The sequence below is a fragment of the Neopelma chrysocephalum genome, unplaced genomic scaffold (assembly GCF_003984885.1).
Source record: "Neopelma chrysocephalum unplaced genomic scaffold, ASM398488v2 Primary Assembly neopelma1_22b, whole genome shotgun sequence".
NCBI lineage: Eukaryota > Metazoa > Chordata > Aves > Passeriformes > Pipridae > Neopelma > Neopelma chrysocephalum.
Genome location: NW_020897690.1, coordinates 21,899,531 through 21,920,844, shown reverse-complemented (window position 1 = coordinate 21,920,844; position 21,314 = coordinate 21,899,531). Strand labels below are relative to the sequence as shown.

The 21,314-nt window shown below is 35.6% G+C and overlaps 1 long non-coding RNA gene across 2 annotated transcripts in view; it reads left to right on the top strand.

Annotated features, from left to right (window-relative positions):
* Window positions 1–21,314, top strand: part of LOC113966810 — a 35,978-nt gene that overhangs the window by 5,326 nt on the left and 9,338 nt on the right. The window contains exons 2-7 of one of the 2 annotated variants that reach the window (XR_003533968.1): window positions 5,843–5,901; window positions 9,745–9,796; window positions 10,434–10,512; window positions 15,217–15,308; window positions 17,009–17,053; window positions 19,239–19,240. This is a non-coding gene — a long non-coding RNA (uncharacterized LOC113966810). The remainder of the gene's footprint in view (window positions 1–5,842; window positions 5,902–9,744; window positions 9,797–10,433; window positions 10,513–15,216; window positions 15,309–17,008; window positions 17,054–19,238; window positions 19,241–21,314) is intronic. The other variant, XR_003533969.1, reaches the window with a different exon arrangement.

Sequence of the window (21,314 nt, the reverse complement as noted above, 5' to 3'; positions counted from 1 at the left end):
ATATAACTGAATAACTAGGAGTGGGCAGTTTCCCCAGAGATTAGGAGGCTGTCAGATCCCCGTGACATAATCAAATTCAATAGAGGTGATCTGATAGGACTATACAGTACAAATAAGAAGTGTGCAGTTGCTGAAGCCAATATTGATGTGCTCAGCGCTGAGTTGAAAGGCTATGTGTGTCATAACGACACAAGGTCTCTTTAGTTCCAAACCTGGTCCTAATTCAGGGGTCTTGCATCAGACTGAGCTGTATGAGATAACCAAAGGACAATAACGCTGGATTTTTCAGAGGATGTCACACTTCATAGAATTTTTCCTTCTGAATACTTAGGAATGCTATTCTTAACACGTGGTTTTTGCTTTCTATTTTTGCTATCTATTGATGCAACTGCAGTCCTTTAATATAATAGTGGGTAGCATACATATTTATTTTAAAAAATGGCAATTTGTTGAGTTTTGTCATGGTTTGAGCAGTCTCAAAATCCAGTTCTGATTCCTAGCCCCCCTCCCACATCTCGACCCTATGTGAGATGGGTTTTCCAGACAAAAACACAAGACTCAATATGGGGGGAAAGGAATATATTACAATGACTATACACATAAATAAATACTATAATATACTGCATACAATCTTAACTCCATTTCTATCTCTACCATGACAATAATATTTACAATGGGCCAAATCTCTTCTCCCTCCAAATAAAAGTCCAGGAGAGAAGAAGAAGAAAAGACCCCTTCCAGTCTCTCAGCAGCAGGTCTCTCTCTAGGCAGCAGGCTCTCTTCTTCTCTTCCAGGCAGCAGTTGCTGGCTCTCTGCCAGCACACACGAGGGAGGCCTCCAAGCCTCTCTCGGCTCTCTGTCTTCAAAACGGGGGTCTTTCCGTGGGCTGCGTAACCCCAGACAAGGTCGCGTCACCACAGTCATATCACGAAGCACAGGGGTCTTCGTGACGGTCTGGTATCCTCAGGGGAAATCAAGCCCCTGTGCAGAGCTCCCATGCTCTGACTCAAAGATGGCTGCCAGCTTCTCTGAAGCCTGGCAGCAGTGGGGGGGGGGGCCAAGGTCACCCCACACACACACACACATTCCTTTGGCTGTCCTGGCTTTAGCTCTCAGGAGGCCATGAGCTTCCTAGCTCCTTTCAGCAGTGCATACTGCACTCCAAGACTCTTCAAGTGAGTCCAATCATCCTCCTCTTTCTTCAGAGGAGTCTCCAGGGGAGTTTGGGGGTTTTGGTTATTTAGTTCTTACCCCAACAAACTCTGTCTCTGCTGCTGGCTTGGTTCTCTTCCTGCTGCTGCTTTTCCTTTTCCTCAGACACCTCTGTGTCTTCCATGCAGCATACCGGCTTCTACTGCTTCTTCTGGTTCTTATCTGTTGGCTCTTTGCCACTGCTCTCGGACGCTGCTGTCCCTGCTGCTCCGTCGCCCACTCGCAGTGGAGAAAACTCCTCCAACTTCTCAGCCACAGGCACTTAGTTCAGTTCAACACCATTCCAAGTCCACATAGCCCCCCAGCCGGGGGCTGGGGGGGGGCAAAGCCCCCAAGGGGCTCCTCATGGCCTCACCACAACATGGCCACCTCTTCTTCCCACTAACAAGTACCACTGCTTCTTTTCTGGTCTCCAGACATATGTTTATATTTTGCAAGAGTACTGATTGGGTCAAACCCCAAGGGTCACCACCCCCTGGGGTTACCACTTTCCTAGTTTCAGGGGGAAAACCTGGTTCAAACCACTACAAAAACTTTTATGAAAATTAACCAACCACTGAAAATGAGAGTGAAAAAGAAGAATTGCACAAAGACAAAAAAATCCCAAAACAGAGGAACATTTTCTTCTATTTTTATATAAATCCGGTTACTAAGACACGGTTTGCTAAGATCTTTCTTGACTTTCTTGACTATCTGATATATATTATATACATATGTCTGAGATATAGATATATATATATATCTATATATATATGCCACAACTTAAGTCTATGGTGAAACCAATCAGGTTTTTTTTTTTTGCAAATATGTTCACTATTGGATACTTCTACAAGGAATGATATTAGAAGGATATTTACAATTTTTCCAGACTGTTCTTCCCAAAACTTGAACTTTTGTTGGTTGTTTTTTTTTTGGTTTTTTTTTTTTTTACAAAATCTTTTGGGAGAAGTGAAATGTAATATGTGCAAGAATTATACATATTCAGGAGGAAACCATGGGGTGACTTAAATTTTTTTCAATGTCTAAAATATGAAAATAAGCACATAAAAAAGGGGACATATCAGCAGATATGAGTAGTTTTGTTTTCCTCTGGATTTTAAGAATGCATGCAACAACCAAAAAATGAACCAATTACCTACGGCTTAGAAAAATAAAAAGGAATGTGTTATTTGGAATAGTCATATGACATCTGCCTATATTAAAGGACTATTCATGTTCACTGGCACTTAATTACAGTATATCTGACTATATTAACTGATATTTCTGATATAAAGAATAGAAATTATTTTTGTACATTTCTGTTATTTGCAGTGGTGACAAAATTTCATATCCATTATTAGTTTATCTCAAAATATTTAAATATTTTGGCAACACAATGAGTTTTTTCTGAGTCTAATAAGGCCATTAGTTTATAAACATTTCTAAATTAATAAACAACAAAAGCAATTTATTCTTAATAGAAACCCCCCCGAACTATTCCTTTATGTTTAATATAACAGAAAATCCATTTCCACACTACAATCACTCTGCAGATAGAAAAGCAACAAATTGAAAGTTTTTGTAAATATCTTTCTCAGTCAACGAACAGAAAATACTCTCTTTTCCCACAAACATGGATGTATTATTTGTAGGCATTGCAGTATGATATTATCTAGCTTTTATGTTTACTGTATAAGTTTCTATTATGGTAATGAATCATATTTGACTTTTAGACATTTACTTTTGTTTCACATAGTATTTTTAGTAGATATCTAAATTTACTGGAAAGAGGCTGTTGTAGATAATAATCATGGGCATTTAGTTCAGTATTTAGTTCAATATCAGTATTTCTTGTCATAAAGAAGTGTAAGAAGTTACTTACCAAAGGTTTTCTCCCTGATATACTTCAAATAAAGTAGTGACACACAGAAACAAATTTGTGAAGCCCAGGAGTTTCATTTTACCATCCTCTTCTATTCCTATTTTCCCAATGCACTTTTTCTTTAGAAAGACAAACTTGGGTTTTTCCTCTTAGAAAGAACTTAAGCATTAGCCATTTTTTGATTTTTTTGTGAGGTCATAATCACAGTTTTTAATGCAATTTTCAAGAGAAGAAAGCTTGTTGTGAATCACTGGTCACAAAATTAATGCCTGAAACAGAGATGGATTAAATTTATTTTATATAAGTTGCAGGTAACAGAGCTAAACAAAAATTAGAATTATTTTCTCTTAATCCACTTTTAAAAAGGAAAAGATGATTTTTGGTAGAACATAACATAACCATTAATATTATTTTTTTCAGTAACTTAATAAAACTTCATATGTAGCAATATAGAGAGAATTAAATCAGTAATTTCATTGTGTTTCAACAATATCCTAATAACCCATAAAGACAAGAGTAATCACTCATATATTTAGGAAAAAAACTACTTAGATGGCTTACAACTTTAAGATTTGTGCAAAGTCTAGCTTTTAACAATTTTGATTTTGATAGGTAGGAATTATTTTTCACATATTTCTTTCTAGAGCAAATACTAGAAAAAAGTAAAGCTTCATAGAAACAATTACCTTTAAAAATTAATTTCATATTTTGCTAGTTTCTTTCATATGAAGAAAAATATACAAGACAAGACCTATTCTTGAGCTGTGTTATGCTGCAGGCTGGGCAGAATATCACAAAATGCCTAAATGCTATTGACATGAAATGTGGTATTGGTTTAGATAGACTTTGTTTTGGCCTACGAGGGGGATTCTGTTACCCTTAAGAGTTATTAGCTGAAGCCTTAGCATTATAATACTTGAATTGAAATGGTTACTAGAAGTAGTGAAAGGATAACAACAGGTAAAGTTTCAAACAAGGGCTATAAAATGCATCTTCTGCCTGGAGGATATAAACCCCACATATTTCCAATAAGCTTCATATTTTGGTTCCCCTAAACTGCTGAAAAGTGGTATGAATAGCCCTTACCATCCTTGCCCAGCAAATATTCAAGAAACTCTGCTCTCCTGTAATAGCTTACAGAGTTTAGTGATTTTGGAATAACGTGACTAAAAATACCATTTTGAAAATCATTGAACTGCAGTTCATGAACATGAACATGCAGGAACATGACAGTGCTGGAAGTGTTACTGGAAGGAAACGAGGGAAGTTGGTCCTCTACTGTTACTTCTGGTCAGGTATGGGTACAAGCAGTGGGAGAGGCTGGTGATCTGTGGAGAATACAAGGGTTCACTGTGATAGTTTCAGCCTTGGCCTTCCTGGACACCAGCTTGTAACCAGGAAGGAACTAGGGAAGTGACCAAGGAAGTATTCCATGCTATTCCTTTACGTAAACTGAAGTATAAATAAAGCTGACGGGAGAGACCTCTCTCTCTTCTCTTCCGGCGAGTTTTGAGAACAGTAGGTTCCTTGCGTTGGCCTTGCTTATATAGAGCTGAGGCCTGCAGCGACTGCTGTTGTCTACCACGTGTGAGGGAAGAGTGCGGGGCTGTGTTCTGCTTTTCTCAAGGGAAGCGGTGAGATTTTACTAGTTCTTTACTTTGTTAGTTACCAGGTTTCTCGTTTGTGCATACCTGTTTTGGTTTTGTCCCTTTTTGCCCCCTTTTTTCTATTTTCCCTTCCCCTCTTCCCTTTCTTGGGAGTTGTACATAATATCCTTACTGCATATAACTGTATATATGTAAAAATACACATATATTTTGGTATAATTCAGTTGGTTTCGGTTTCTCTCAGTTTCTATAATTTTTTTTCCTTTCCTTTCTTTGCTGAAAAAGAGAGGGAGGGGAAGGGCTTTCGCTGACTGTTGGAGATTTTGACGGAAAGCCACCTCAAACTTGCTCATTCACTTAGGCTGGGTGAAGTACAGGGAAAAATTAAGAAATTCATGTGAGGCAACTATGGAATCTGACAAGCTGATTTTATTCTGCCTTTATCTGCTGACAAGTACTCTTACCTCATTTTTTTCTCTTACAGTGATTCTTGTCAAAACACAAATTGCATAATCATTATTTGGCACAATAACCAGAGACTTCATGAAATCAGAGACATTCTCGTATAATTTCGTGCAATGTAATATCCGAGGAAGGTATTCCTACACACTTTAATACAACCCAATACCTTAAGAAACTGCAGTATAATGACCTTAATGGAAAGAAAAATGGCATTTACATTGGTAGCAAAGCTATCTGGAGCATAGATGTATACAAAAAATATACTACTATCAAAGTTACTGCGAAATAAAATGAGGAAAAATAAAACATAGTACAGATTATCTCACATCCATCAGTCTTAGGGTAGCTTTTTGCTTGGGACAGTGGGAACCAGTCACTCCAGAACCCTACACACAAACACACAATTGCACCTGTTACCTTTCACAGCTAAGAATTATATGCTTTTTATACAAAGGTGTTTCCCCTGCAGTTTTGTCTTTTCATAGTACTTAGACTACACAGACATAAATATGGGGTTTGTGGTTGAGGTAGGGAATAAAGGAAAACATGTTTTCAGCAGGAATTCTCAGTACAGCAGTGAAAATATGGTTTGGGCCATTCAGAGCAGGTTTTATACTTATGTGTCAATTCCATGACTTCCTCTACCTAATCTAAACATGAACAGTGTATGTGCCTGAGTTCCTCCTTTGTTTTTCATAAGGCCCATAAAGACAGATTCCTGTTATGTGCATTATTGGCATGCTGGACAACCTTTGGAAGGTCAGTACACCATAAAACTGTGGTAAATTACTTCAGCCAACAACAAAAATACAATGAATGTCAAACTAGGGACTCCAGCAAAAGGACCTGACACAGTCCTAGGCTGAGATATACTGAATGGTCTTTTCCACCCATAGCAATCAGGTATGAGGAGCTCCCTATCTGGTTACTAATTCTTTTTAGGAGCTTCCTGCAGTGTCAGGCAGGATGACAGGATGTCAGGCCTCTAGATATGAGTTTGGAAGCATTAGGAGGAAAAAAAGATAAGCCATCTTTTCCATCACACGCATTACATACACTCCCTCCAGAAAAAAAAAGCTGATTGATGTAGCCTGAGATTTTTTCAGTATTTAATTTCTTTTACTTTCTCACCAGCACAAGAGAAGAATTTAGTTGGGGATGCAAGAAACAAAACACACCTTGGTTTTTTATACACTTGAGGCAGGCAGAGGGCAAAAAATTCAGGAAGTTTTCTGACAATGTTTTTCTTACACCACTGCCTCTGCAGTTCTATATAGGAAGTAATATTTTCATTGCTGTTTGTTAAATGTAATGCTTAATGCACTGAATGATGTGTTATTAATGTAATCAGTAAGAGAGAGGGGATGTGGAATGTGTCTGAGATGGCTTTCCAGGAGAACTGTCCTTTTATGATTTCCTGAGTAACCTCAGTTTTCAATATTAATATTTTATCAGTGTGAGAAACAATTCTGCCCTCATTACACTTTTGAAATGTGTGATGGTATATAAATCTAGCATCTTTTTGCTAAATGACATAAGCAGTATTTTTATAATAGCTAAAACCGGTCTCTGAGAGCTAGAAGCCTGGGTTCTAATGCTGGATTTCCCATAGATCCAGTCACTGATATTGGACAGAGCAATTAAAAGAAAACATAAGTTTTCTTATCTTTAAGCTATGAACAAAAATATTCTCCATGCCCTTCCACATTTCCCTAATTTTTTAAAAAAGAGATGCGAAATCTGATACAGGGCAGGATTTAAATTGTTTGAAGTACATTTGAGATTACATATAAGCTGAGATCCAGATGGAAGGAATTTCAAACCAGGCATAGAGGTTTCATCTGTGATTGCTTTGTAGTGCTTTTTCTTATGCAAAATCTGTATAAAGTAATTAGATTACATTAGGTAGGATGCAACTCAGTGGTGAAAGACTGTGAATGTCTCATCAACTGTCAATTGTGATTAAAGAGTTTTCATGCGATGAGAACACACAAAGTTCTTGGACACGTGCAGTCATTCTTACTACCTAATTATAGTTTGACTTTGAACATAGGAATCTTACTTGATTAGCCATAAAAATCTATACTCTATCACAGCAATGTGTTTTATAACCTGGATGTTCATCAGGAGTTTAAGACAAACTTAAACTACCAGTAAGAATTAAAAACTCCCACCAATAAGAAACTATTTCAATTATTTCATCACAGAATAGGAGGTTAGTAGTGGAGTAAAGATGGAATACTTTATAAAATATTTATAGGAAGATAATATGACACACTGGAAGAGGAGAATTGCTTTGAAAGAGAAGCTAACAGATACAAAATAGTAGGAATACAGTGGTCAGGTTTTGCAGCAGAATATAATCAGATATTGATATCATTAAAATATCAACAGCCTGTGCTGTTCTACATAGAAATGATTTGGAAAAAAAGAGAGAACTACAAAGTAACAAAATACATTGATATTACAAAGGTTACTTGACAGCCCAAACTGCACCAATTGTGAAGGGTTAATGGGTTCTACAAGCACCATTAAGGAAGGTATCAAATACACTGGTGGAAGCAAACTATGTAAAACACGAAGAAGAAAAAAAAATTCTTATTGCTTGCAGAATCCTGAGAAGTATAGCTCTCTAAACAGGACAAAACCCAGACTTCTGAGACATTTTAAAACTGGCTTATTCAAACCTGTTTTCAGAATCTTTAGAAAACAAGGTAAAAGAGCACAATAATTTTTACAGAGAATTTCTCTGATCCTTAAGTTAGAAAGTCTTTCCATACCTTCCATATCTGTTGGTGGTAACTGTGAAATAAGTGCATTAGCCTTAACGAGGACAAGTGGAAAGTGGAAGGATCTGCTAAGACACTGAAAGTGAGCACAGTACCACAAGGGGTACAACGGAAGACACTTGGCAATAAAACTGACAGTGAAATTTAGTGCCAAGAAGCACAGAGTCATTTTGCTGACTGCAGAGACTTATAGAGCAAAAGGTGAAAGCCCAGAGAAATACCTCAGGTCCAACCAGCTATAAATTTTGTGATTTGAGCTCCTACCCTCATCTTCAATCCATGTATCTTTCCTCCTTACCTGATAAGCAGAATAAAACATCAGACAATCTGGCACGCTACAAATCAATTTCTATTACTCTACTGATCAAGATGATTTATCTTTGTCATACTTCAAACCGTTCAATCTAAATAACACTCTGGTTTTAATTTTTTGCTTGTTCTACAGGAAGTGGTTTTGTTTTGAAATTATGTCCAAAATTCCCATGTTTAATCAAATATACACTAATGTTCAAGCAGTTAAAAAAGAATGATGTGACTCACTATCAATAAAACAGTCATTTCCCCATATTCACTCTATTGTTTATCATGACATTATTGTTTGCTTTGCGTGAATGGTTTCTGTAATATTGACTCAATTTATGTCAATCTGCATTTTTACACATCCTTGAACAGCTTGCTTTTTTTTTTCTGAACACTAGAAGTGCTGTCAGTCTTTATTTACTTTCCGCTGAAAGCACTGACTCTCTACAATAAAATTCAGAAATGACAGAACAGAAGCTTATTTAAAATACTCCTGTGGACATAACCAAATAATACATATTTGAAGTTTTGAATACCTGTTATTTTGAATATGTAAGTATTTCTTTCCCAGACAACAGAAGCTGAGGACTTGCTTCTATAGGTGCAGCTGCACACAGCCCATTGAAAGCAATACTGACCGGTAATTAAAATTTTTTATCATAAGAAGCTAAGCACTTAGTCCTTCCATTTCAAAATCTAGTGAGATTTTGAACAGTGTTTCACAGTCTAGAGAATGAGAGCAAAAACCATACAGTTATCATTCAAAGGGTGTCCAACAGCAAAGAGTGGTGGTAGTTCTTGAGACTGGTGGCAAACTGACCTTGATGAGAGATCAAGGAGGGGTGAAAATATGTTCCTTTCCTCAAGACTAGCATTACCGCTGAGGTTTTGGCACATGCCTCAAAATAATATCTTCATGCTGGGAACAGCAGATGATTCTTCTAGTAGAAAAATCAAAACAAGAGAAGTACTGGAAACAGAGAGATATTCCTGCCTACAGTCTGTTCAAGGTAACTGTTTTTTCATTTCTGAGACAGGAAAATCTGAAATTGAACATTGTTAAGTTGCCTTCCAAATCTGAACATTCCTGAAGATTCATTACTTCAGTCCATCTTCAGTACAGAACAGTGTGGCATCCAGCACAGAACAAGTTATTTAGTCTATAATGTCACCTGTTCATGAGTATTATTTTTTAAGTAAAAATTACCCCAAATAAAGGAACCTGTGCTCTGATTTACACAGTCAGGGAAAGAATATCTAATACAGGAAGTTTTCATTAAAAAATTTTAGTTCAGATCTTTTTGAATGGAAAAAAGAGGCACATGATCCTAAATAAGTCTGAAAAGCTATATAATCATACTGAATAAAACTGATATCCCAAACATTATGATAGGAGCTATTTTTTTTTCTGGAAAAAAGACTTCTGGCTAACTCATATATCAAAGTGAAGAGTCAGTAACAGGGATGAGGTTACCATGACTGTTTTCATGTTTTAAAATGCCCTTCTTGTCAGTTCCAGGTACACCATACAGATTACTCCTCTACATCTGTGAAATGCTGTGAAGGTGAATATATTTTCAGTATATTTATTACAGAATACTTTACCCTGTCTGGATATAAATAATACCCACTCTTACCAATGACAAATTAAATGTCAAAGATGCTTTTCTAGATTATCAAATACATTGATTTGTACTCTCCTATATTTACAATATACTTCAAGCGCATCTTTAGCAATGAAATAAGTTGTTACTGCCCTCCAGGATCTTTCTGAGGAAAACCAGGTTTAGTGAGTAGTAACACTACTTATTTTAAGATAAACCTCTATTTTATATTTCACAGTTTAGTCCAACTAACTTCCTCAGGCCCCTTTTCAACAAAAGATCTGCAAGACTCACACCAAGTATGGAGGAAACACACCAAGCCTGAGGCAGCTCCTTCCCTACCCTACCCTTTCAAGCTATAGTCATTCCTTCAATAGGCTGTTGTGTTATTGCTGAAGAAGAAACAGTAGGAAATGTCACATTTTGTTCGAATAAATACACAAAGTATTTATGTATTTATGCTACTAAAAAGTAACCATCAGTTAATAAACAATTGGCAGCAATAATTCAAGCCAAAATGTGACAAACTGTTACATTAGTTTAAATTCATAAAGTTTGCTTGTCACATATCGAATATTTTTTTTCTTATGTACTATAGGCTTTCCTCTCTCGAACAAGATTTGACTTGAGATATACCTTCCAGTGGAAAAACAGGAGGGCACAAACTATCTTTTCAGGTAAGAAGAAAGCGTCTCTTCTCTTTTTGTTCACTTAATAACCACTGGGCAGGATCTCTAGCCAGGGTACTAAAGTGTCCACTTGAATGCCCTCTTCTGAAAGTTTGAAGTTACAGTGCCAGCTCCCAGAAAAATGCAATACCTGCCAGGGGATCATTAATCTTTCCTACAGATGTCTTAAATCAGGAAACATTACTTGGAACAAGATCTGGAAATTGGGCATTTTGTGTACCCACTGAGAGTGTTAACTATTTAGAAAAAAATGTTTTAGGAGAATATAATGTCATCCTAAGCAAACTTGTTTCTAAAGAAAGGTTTGGCAGGACACACACATTCAATCTGACTTCATTCACCCATGGTTCTGACATAAGCTTCCCCTCCAGACCCTTCATCATTTTGATGGTTTTATTTTAGTTTACCTGAAACTGAATCTCCTCCCTCTGACCCATGTTCTTATCTCAGGAACAAGAATCAGCTTCTGATTACAATACTCAAGATATATCAAGGATTCACCTCAATATATGAAATAATTTTTTTTACAGTTAAAACAATCATTCACTGCAACAACCTCTCCAGGAACTTGGTAGAGTCTCTGTCACTGAAAGTTTCCAAGACACAATTGGATTGCTGTATAATCTCATCGAGGCTGTCTTTCCCATGAAAGGTTGGACTGGATGATCTTTAGGCTTACCTTCCAACCTGGGAGGTCTTGTGGTTCTGTGTTCCTGTGATTCCAAATTCAGAGGTGTTGTTTCTGGACTGGAAGATGGGATCTGACACAGGTTCTACCAGATTTTATGTGACTGCTCTGTTAGACCTGATACTATATCTCTTTATAGTTAATTATTCCAAGTTAGCTCTTCACAGAGCTCCCATTCCCAGAATGGGACATAATGGTATTGAGTACATGCATTAGACAGAATATGCAGATCTCTTCATATTCTGGATTACTGCTTTAAACCCTAAACTAATGGATATAAGTGGTAATGTCATTTCTTTAACATTATTTTAAGTATTTTCTTGTAAATCCCTGACTTGAAAAAAGTTAATTTTGAGTTACCTTGAGAATGATGAATACATAGTCTTAATGAAGACATAGTTTTTGAAGACTCTGAGCTGTATAAATTATGGAGTAGATTACTAACTTTTGCAACTTAACTCTGAAGCAATTTTTTTTCCCAATAGATATTCCATTATACAGGAACTACAGTATACTATTTCTTTGTTTATATCTTTTTAAAGCACTTATATGAATTATACAGTACTCACTTCATCACCATACTGTGCATTTATTAAAAAAAAAAACATGCTCCAATACAATTCTCCATATGTGGACTACTACTGTAGAAAATCTATCCAGACAAAACACTAAAATAAATACATAATCTAAGAAAATAATTGTACAATACCGAAAATAAATCTGACTTCTAAAACCTATTAATTGTTTCACCTGAGATCTTATGTTATAAACCATTGTATATTCAAAAACTGTGAAAAAAAACCCCAACAAAGAGAATATTTCATTACAGTTCAGCCACTTGCCTTAATTTTGAAAAGAGTAGGCAAGGCCTCTTCACTGTATGCAGTCACTCAACAAAAAATCTTTGGAATTATTCTGGACTTTCATACCTGTAAGACAAATAAAATTCACACCAAAATAGCTAAATATTGCAGACAGTAGGAAATTGTTAAAAACAAATCTGTAGAAATAATTTATCAATCTCTTGTTAACACAAAATCATCTGGTTTCATTAAACACTTCACTAAGAAAATAATGTGAATTTTCAAACTAATTCAAGCTTTTTAAAATTATTTTTTAATTTATTTAATAATTGTAAGACTGCCTTTTCTAAGATGCTTTTTTTGTACTAATCATCTGGGTCATGTAATGCATGTTAGTCTCAAACTTCTGAGACCAACAAATAGTTCAAATAATGTTACATTCACCTAATGAAGATAATCTTGGCAAATGGGACAATACATTCTGCAATATCATACAATGCACTTCTAAAGCTTTTTTTGTGGCAAGTGTCATGTTTCCTATGATACAGTCCAATTGTTTTTCTTCAGCAGATTCATATCAAGTACTGTGGGGTGCTTGAGGGAGCCAGTGACAGAAGTATTCTCCACATTCATTCCATCTTTCTCTAGCCTTGTTTGATCATTACTTCACAGCCTTGTCTGATATGTGATACCATTCCACCACCATTTTATCTGCTTATCTGCTGATTGCTTTCCTGACATTTTGCCCTCCAGTAATACCAGCTCTGATTGTTATCCCATCTTTTGCTAAAATAGAAAAAGAGTTTCAGTTTGGTCTCTCAGATGTGTATATTGAATGTCGATTGCACACTAAGTGTTCAAGTATCTACCCACTAGTAGTTCCAAACTTTGGCTATGACAGACAAGCAGGTTCAAAAAGGAAAAGACATAAAGAAGATTATTTGAGCATATTCTGTTTATCAGGCATGGAAATTGTAGACCAAATAATATCTATATATTTTTCATAGACTTCTTATATGGATCCTCTATCAAGTGGTTTGACAACCAAGACACAAATAAATAGAGAAATAAATTTGAAGGTTGAATATATTCTATATGAGGAAAAAAATTCTCTCTTAACTACAGTGGTGTTCTAGTGGCAATTTAAATCAGTTATGTCACCCAGCCTAATGACCAAAACAGAGAATGAAAACACTCAGCAGCTCACAGAGATGAAGGATTCCTCTGAAAATGTGAATAAAATCTGGCCACATAAACCAAAAGTTCCTCACATGTGGAACTGATTTGACCCACTGGCTGTGTCAGGGTAGAAATGAACATTGTACAGGCACTGCTGGCTACATTTTTGACACTCTGTTTAGCACATACTGCTGTGCTATCTCTGTCAAAATGTGCATCTGAATGAATTTCCCTTATCTATTAACACATGTGAAGCTACACACATGTAGAGCTGGTTGTATTTCTTGTTGCAATGCTCAATAAGTACTTGAAAGGAAAGATCCATGCTACCCATCCAGCACTGCTCAACCCTGTTATGAAGCTAGTGTGAACAGAATAGTCACAACATGGATTTTCATTTCAATTAAAAACAAACAAACAAAAAAAAAACCAAAACCAAAACAACAAATTGCCTCTCTCCTTCATAAACAAGAAATGGTGAGATTGTCAACTCTCACAAGCTGCCCACAGATTTGGGTTTTCCTTATGGTTTCAGGTAGGAATTGACATTTTAGTGTGCCATGTCATGAAAATCCAGAAAAGTGTACTGAGACCATCTTTCTGAAATAATAAGGACAAGAATGGCAGATGGAGCTTAAGAAGCCATACTTATGCTTTCAGGATATTATGAGGGAAATTAAGACAAATATAATGTTGCAGAAATTAATGCAACAATTCTTGCAGCATGCTGGAACATTTGTATGATAGTCTACTACCTGTTCAAATATAAAACTTTAATATTTTTGCATTCTTTCCTTCTCAGAACAATAAAATGCCAGAATCTTTTTGTTTCCAGATTAAAAAAGAAAAAAAAATCTCTTACCTTTATGTGAAATATGTGGATATTACTAAATTAAATACTATCTAAAGCACTGCTTTTGATGCACTGTGTAATCAGAGATCTTTTTATTTTTATTATTTTGAAATATATAATTTCAGAACAATCACTGGGTAAAGTAACTATATGTGATAATTAGAACAAAGTAAGAGGTTTCCCAGAAGGCTGTTACAGAAAGTATTGCTTCTATTAAGCCTATTTTCACGGAGATATTATTTAGAATCTCTGTATTTTAACTATCCAAAATTAACATATTTATTTCAGGTCATAGTGTTCATTACGAACACTAAGTAATACTTATTTCCTTTTACAGTTCTGTTCAGGTCCTCATGACTCACTCTTCCAAGCGGGATTCCTATGATATGCCTCAGAAATTTTGTTCAAACAGAGATTTCTAGCAGGCAAAAACAACAGGGATATATGACACCTTGAATGGTATTTCTTAAAGCAAACAAGCAGTAGAAGAAGACAGTTAAAGTTAACCTGAGTAGAATATCTACCTCATAACCCCCTCTTTCCCTCCCAAATGAGGAAAGAATTAGGAATAAAAGAAAAAAAATATTTTAACAATAAGAAATTAGGAATATTTTAAAGTAATCAATTTTGTGGACAGTTATTTTTCCTTAGAGAAAATACAGAAAAAAAATCAGTGCTTATCTACTGGTAGCTCTACTTTGGTATGAAAACAAACTTTTAGAAACAGAAGAAGAAGGGAATATTATAAGTGAAAGTAAACCATAATGTTTTTATTCCACTCAGGGGAAAAAATGAAACATAAATATATCCTGTAAAGACTACTGAAAAGATGACTCTAGATAAGAAATCAAATCTTTTCTGTCAAGGTCAAGGAACTATGTTTTTATCCTCTCTTAAATTTATTTTGCATAACCCATGGAAAAATGAACAGAAGTGAGTAGAAGATAGTGTGTTGTCTGAAACACACTTGAGAACTATTGCAAAAGTATTATATCAGTGTTCTCCCATATCTTATTTTATTTCTGAAGTGGTGCATAACTGTTTATGTATTATTGCTTTGTTTTGTAGTTATCTCTAATATATCATTACCTTCATGTGAAATTGTCTTGAAAGCATAAATTTCACATAATTGCAGCATGTTAGTAATCAATTTGGTTTATATACTTCAGATATGCTTCTGTCTGTGTCATCAATGCCTTTTTTTGCACTCACGACATCATCTCTTTCATACTGGACTCCTTTTTGGGCATCACAGCTATGAGTACGTATTTAGAATTTTAAATTAAATTATCTCATGTCATAATTTGGAGATGTATTAGAGCATATTATAGAAAATCTCACAAAGAAAAAATCTAAACACAGGATTTTGAAGGTAGCATAACAGTTTGTTTTCCTTACTTAAAATGTTTTCTTTGCTTGCTTGGCAATAATGAAGACAATTAGTTTTGAAGTGCTGCATTACATTCTATAAAATGAGAAGTGCTGTATTTTTTCTCCAAATAGTCACATGCTGGAGACAGAGTGGCAATAAAGCATCTTTATAAAGTATTTTTTCAATTTATAATAAGTGTGAAAAAAGGTATGAACATTATCCAGGAATAAGGCTGTGACATTATGGAAAGTTTTAGTACACCTGTTACATTGTGCAAAAGTACATTATCTGGTATTCTTCCCGGGAGTGTGTCCCCACCACCTCAAATGTCACCAGGGAAAAAACCTTCTTCCCCAGGACCTCACACTATCTCCTACTATATCACTGCAGTGCTAGCGGTAGATGAATTTGCTGTGGCCAACAGGTCTTCCAGCTGTGATTCCTGACAGAAATAAAGCTGAGGGAGATAAATCAAGTGCTGGGAAGACACCTCCAGGAAGGGATTAAATGCATGAGTTTACAACTAGAATAAGAGATTTCAGAGGCCTGGTAGTGTGGCAATAGGTTTGTCTGGCTCCAAAGGCATCTTTTGCAGAAGGACAAGTGACATTCTTAAAACAACCGTAACTACAAAAGCCAATGCACCCTTTAGAGCGAATAATTATTTTTTTCTGAGGTATTTTTTTGACCTTTTCTTGTTCACTGCTTTATGAACTTGTAATTGAATGATGGACCTACACTAATCTCTACTCAAAAGTGTATAGCTTTTCTTCCTGGTATTTTGTGTTGTAGAAATCTCATAAAATGCATATCTTATACTCTTCTGCTATTTCTTATAACGTTTATAGAGTTGAAAAAAATTTCATTGATACAAAAAATTACAAAAGCAGAGTAAGCACTATTTAAAGGTATTTCATTTATATTTAATGAATAATTTAAATGCATTTTTATAAACAAAAGGGGTACAGTCCATATTAAATAAATAGTTTTTTAAAGTTCAGAATATAACTATAAAGCATATGTAAAAATTTATATTAAATTATACTTGTCAATCAACCTTGGTGAGTTATATAATTATTGTCTTACTAAATATGCAGTTTCTATATTACCAATACACAGACCTCGGTCTGTTTTCACAATACAATATTTTAGATGCAATCTTAATGAGCAGGTTTGCTGAACTGTGAGCACTATCAACAGTACAGGAAAGGTTGCATACAGATAATGATAAGAATACCATCAGTACCAGTTTCCTTCCTCCTCTTCCATCTCTTCCCCCTTGCTCCCATCTAACACTCAAACAAGTTATGTGCCTGCAAAAGGAAAAGCAATTATACAGAAGAATTATATGCTATATGGGGAATTCAGAATACACTCATCATGGCTAGTATCAAAATGGTTGAGACAAAAGCAACAAGTATGACAATCCACACTGCAATTCTTCCCACCACCAACTGTATGTTTCAAGCTCAGACATCCTCCTGCAGGCTTCAACAGTTGACATAAAACATGTATTACAGTTCTTGATAATACACGTTAACTTAATGTATTATAAATATGTACATTGTCTTCCCATTCCGAACTTGCAGTTTATTTAATTGCACACTACTGGCTTTGCACATCAAACTGCAGAGGTGAGTGTGTTCTTCTGTTTAGAGAATTACAGACTGGGCTTAAGCTACTTCAGTTTGGTCTTTCATGACCTAAAATGTGTGAATTTCTTCTACTTAATTTTAAAGTATTCCTGTTGAACAATGTATCTTTTCTGACCCTTCATTAAATTATCTGTAGTCTTGTAAAAGAACGGAGGCGAAGTGGGTTTCATTCTTGCAATACACAGTTTTAAGGTATCCTTATAAACATCGAATATAAACTTGTCTGACAGTTTCAAACTTTATTATATGATAACTAGTTGAGAACAGTACCAGTATTGTGGTTTAATCCCAGCTGGTAACTAAGCACCACACAGCCACTCACTCACCTGTCCTGATAGAATGGGCGAGAAAACCAGAAAAATAAGAAAATTCATGGGTTGAGATAAAAACGGATTGATAGGTAAAGCAAAAGCCATGCACACGTGCAAAGTAAAACAAAGAATTCACTTTTCGTGGTCAGGTAGTTGTTCAGCCATCCCTAGGAAAGCAGGGCTCCATCACACATAACACTGATTTGGGAAGACAAATGCCATTACTCCAAATGTCCTCCTCTTCCTTTTTATTCCCTGGGATTTATATGCAGAGCATGATGTTGCATGGTATGTTTGGTCAGTTTAAGTCAGCTGTCCTGGCTGTGTGCCCTCCCAACAACTTGTGCACCCTCAGCCTCCTTCCTGTCATGGCAGTATGAGGAGCAGAAAAGGCCTTGATGCTGTGTAATCACTGCTCATCAATAAAGAAAACATCCTGTGTTGTCAATGCTGTTTCCAGCACAAATACAAAACATGGCCCCATACTAGCTACTATGAAGGAAGTTAACTGCACCCCAGGCAAAACCAGTACATCCGGAAATATGGGTATCAGCAAAAAACGGATTTCATTTTGAGTCTGTACAGAATCTAAAGTCATGAGCACAAGTTCTGTTGTTATTGCTGAAAATATCGTAGATATTTACTAACCATCAACTGCCTGTAGTGGAAACACTGTCTTCATTCTTCTTTTATCATTTGCTGTCATTTGTATTGTTTGATTCAGCCATGTTTTGAATCTGATTTTCACGAATTTAGCAGAGTAAAACATGTAAAAGCTTCATAAAGAGAGTTTTTGTTGAACTGAGAAACAGATGGAAGCAAGCAAACAATAACAGTGTCAATACGTCAACAAATTATAGGTTGTCTCTTGAGACTATCCCACTGGGCTCAAATTCATTACTTTTACTTACACTGAATAATTACAGATTTAATTTCACAAGAGGCTACATACAAAGTAGGGTATTAAATCCCACTAATGAATGTAGAATCAGGCCCGCTGACAGAAACAAGAGTGCAGTCATTGCTCTGTGCAAGATTTGCTGAAACAAGCCAAATACTGGTATTCTAAAAATACAATCTCTGTTTATACACTTGAACTTTACTGGTAACCAATTTTTAAATCTTACTTGCATACCGACTATTCAGCTCATGTACTTTGTGAATTACGTATGTTGCTTAAATCCACTTGAAACTGTAAAATCTTTGTGACATGATGAAGGGAAACGTGAACAAAATGTTTATGATAGATTTTACACATCTATCTTTTATTAACAAAGCACAGGTCTCATTATACATGCAAAGTCTCCAAGATTAGATGACTCAGTTAGGAGATCCTTAATTGTATCAACAATAATCAATATCATCAGTTTATAACATTTTGTAATAGAAGAGTTATTAAAGTAATATATTGGGGTTTTTTGCAAATTGAAAGATCTTAAGAAAGCTGTACCCAAACTAAGATGGCTCTTCCAAGAATATAGAAACATCACCCGAGCATGAAGAGAAGGAATAATGAAAAGTAGAGCTTAACTGTAGCTGAATTTGGCAGTGGAAGTGATTGACAAGAAGGGCCTCTATCATCACTTTGCCAAGCCAAAGATAGACTGTAAAAATATGTTCCTACAGGTAGACAACTTTATGACAAAGGCCACAGAAATAGAACAGGTTCTTTCTAGGTTCTTTCTCTCTGTCTTTACTGATAAACCTCTCCTCAGGCTCCCAGGCCTCAGCGTCAAGGTAGTGTGGCATAGGAGAAACACAACCCACAGCAGAAGAATGAAATAGGGAGCACATAAACAAACCGAACACCTACAAGTCCATGAGATCCACTGTTTTGTACGCAAGGTGGTTAGAAGTGCTGGGTGATACCATTGTGAAGTCTTGTTCAAAAGGAAAGTTTCCTCAGGATTGGGAAGAATGAATTATGCCCATCTTCAAGAAAATCAAGAAGAATCTGGGCAACTATGTATAGTTGTCCTGACCTTAGTCCTGGGAAAAGTAATACATGAAATTTTCTTGGAAATCACATACAATGATAGGAATGACAACAAGTTGATTGAGAATAGTCGTTGTGGACTCCTACCCCCCCAAAAAACCTAGTCAAGGTCCCACATTTGAGACCATCTCTGTCCTACCCCAAATAAACCACATTTTTTTCTCTAAGTATTGCTTTCTCTGTATAATATATATATTTTTTTTGCTTTCCTCTAAAAACTAGGAAGTGCTAAATTTATAAGCTGATGCTGCTATGTGTAAAGTCTATAGTTATTGGACATAGTCCAGTTTACACCAGTGTAACTAAAAGACTTGAGGTTTTTATGGTGATGGATTTTTGTTTACAGTTCAAAAGGGAAAATATAATTTGATTTACAGGGTTTGAAATGATTTATGTAGCACTTTCTGGCTGCTGTAATCAAAATTGAAGAACTTATATTATGATCTGTACACAGTGATCTAAGATCCCATTTATAAGCTTAATATAACATATAATAGAATATTGAACCATCAATCAAGAAATTGAGACACTGATGACTAACTTACACAAAATGTGAAAGATTCATGACTCAACTGCTGAAGTGGAATTTTTAGGGTAGTGTAAATATCAGAGAATTCAGCCTACATTGATGCAAGTTCATAAATTCAGTTTACAAACGCAGAGTCATGTGGAAAAGAGAAATGTAGTATACCAAGAGTAAGACATTTCTTTCCTCAGAAACATGATTTTCCTATTTCATATTTTAACCAAGAATGCATTTCATGACACAAATACTGAACTGAACAGCACAAGACGGAAAAATCTATTTTAATAGAAGATATTTTCCCATTTGCACTAGGAAATTAAAAATTACTTGTCTCAAAGTTACACACCCTGAACATCAGCTTTGCCTTCTGGTACACTATGGACAAATCAGATACCAAACCATACCTGACACACACTTCTTATAAATTGTAATTCAAAGGAATTCTGACAGCCTAACTAGCCTTTAATAGTCTAACTAGTCTTTCATTAATTTATAGGCATTTCTAATAGCTATTGTTTTTCATGGACTAAAAGATTAAAAGTAGTTCTTTATGTAGCAGCAAAATGTACTATTCCAGGATGTAATAATATGACTTCAGAGTCACTGATTTTTCATTTTTTCTACCTTTTCCTTTCCTCTGAAAGTTTATTTTGTGAGGCAAGTGTCATTGATTCCTATGTGCTGGCAGAGGGAGGCTTGGCATTGAAGTAGAACTTCTACATGGTTCTGTAAAACAAAGAATAATTAAAGGTTACTGACAGTGGCAAGTAGAGCTGAACCACAGAAAAGTTGTATGAAATCTTTGCTGGAAGTTCTGTCATGGGGCTGAGTTGGGGGCTGATATTGACATTCAGTGGATCATCATTTTGACTTGTCTATAAATGTAGCTTGACTTCTGTCATGCAGAAAACTATGAGAATGGATATCAACCTTCTTCTACCCCATCTGACCATGGCAAATCACTTTGTAATAGAAAAATGTTAATTAAGACAGTCTCAGATTCTTTTGTTTAATTCTTTCTTTAGTGTGTCAACAACAAATTCTCAAATTCCAAAACATAAGAAAAATGTTAAATGGAAAGCAGAAGACAATTGTCCCTCTAACATTTTTTACTAAGAAAATTAACATTACAAATCTGTCAGGGTTTTAAGTTTGTTTTCTCTGGATTAGGGGTATACTAATTGGTATACTCTTAAGTGGAAAGGAAATGTTTCATGTTATACTGCTGTAAAGTATCACAGTATTCAAATAAGGGAATAAATCCTTATTCTTTTACTGCTGGTACCTTAAATTACTTTTTATTTGGCAGTTCTCCAACAACACAGAGTTCTTAGATGATCTGTTATGCCATGCCCTCTTATTATAAAAGACAAATAAGAAACTGCAACCCCAAGGGTAAATGAAAGC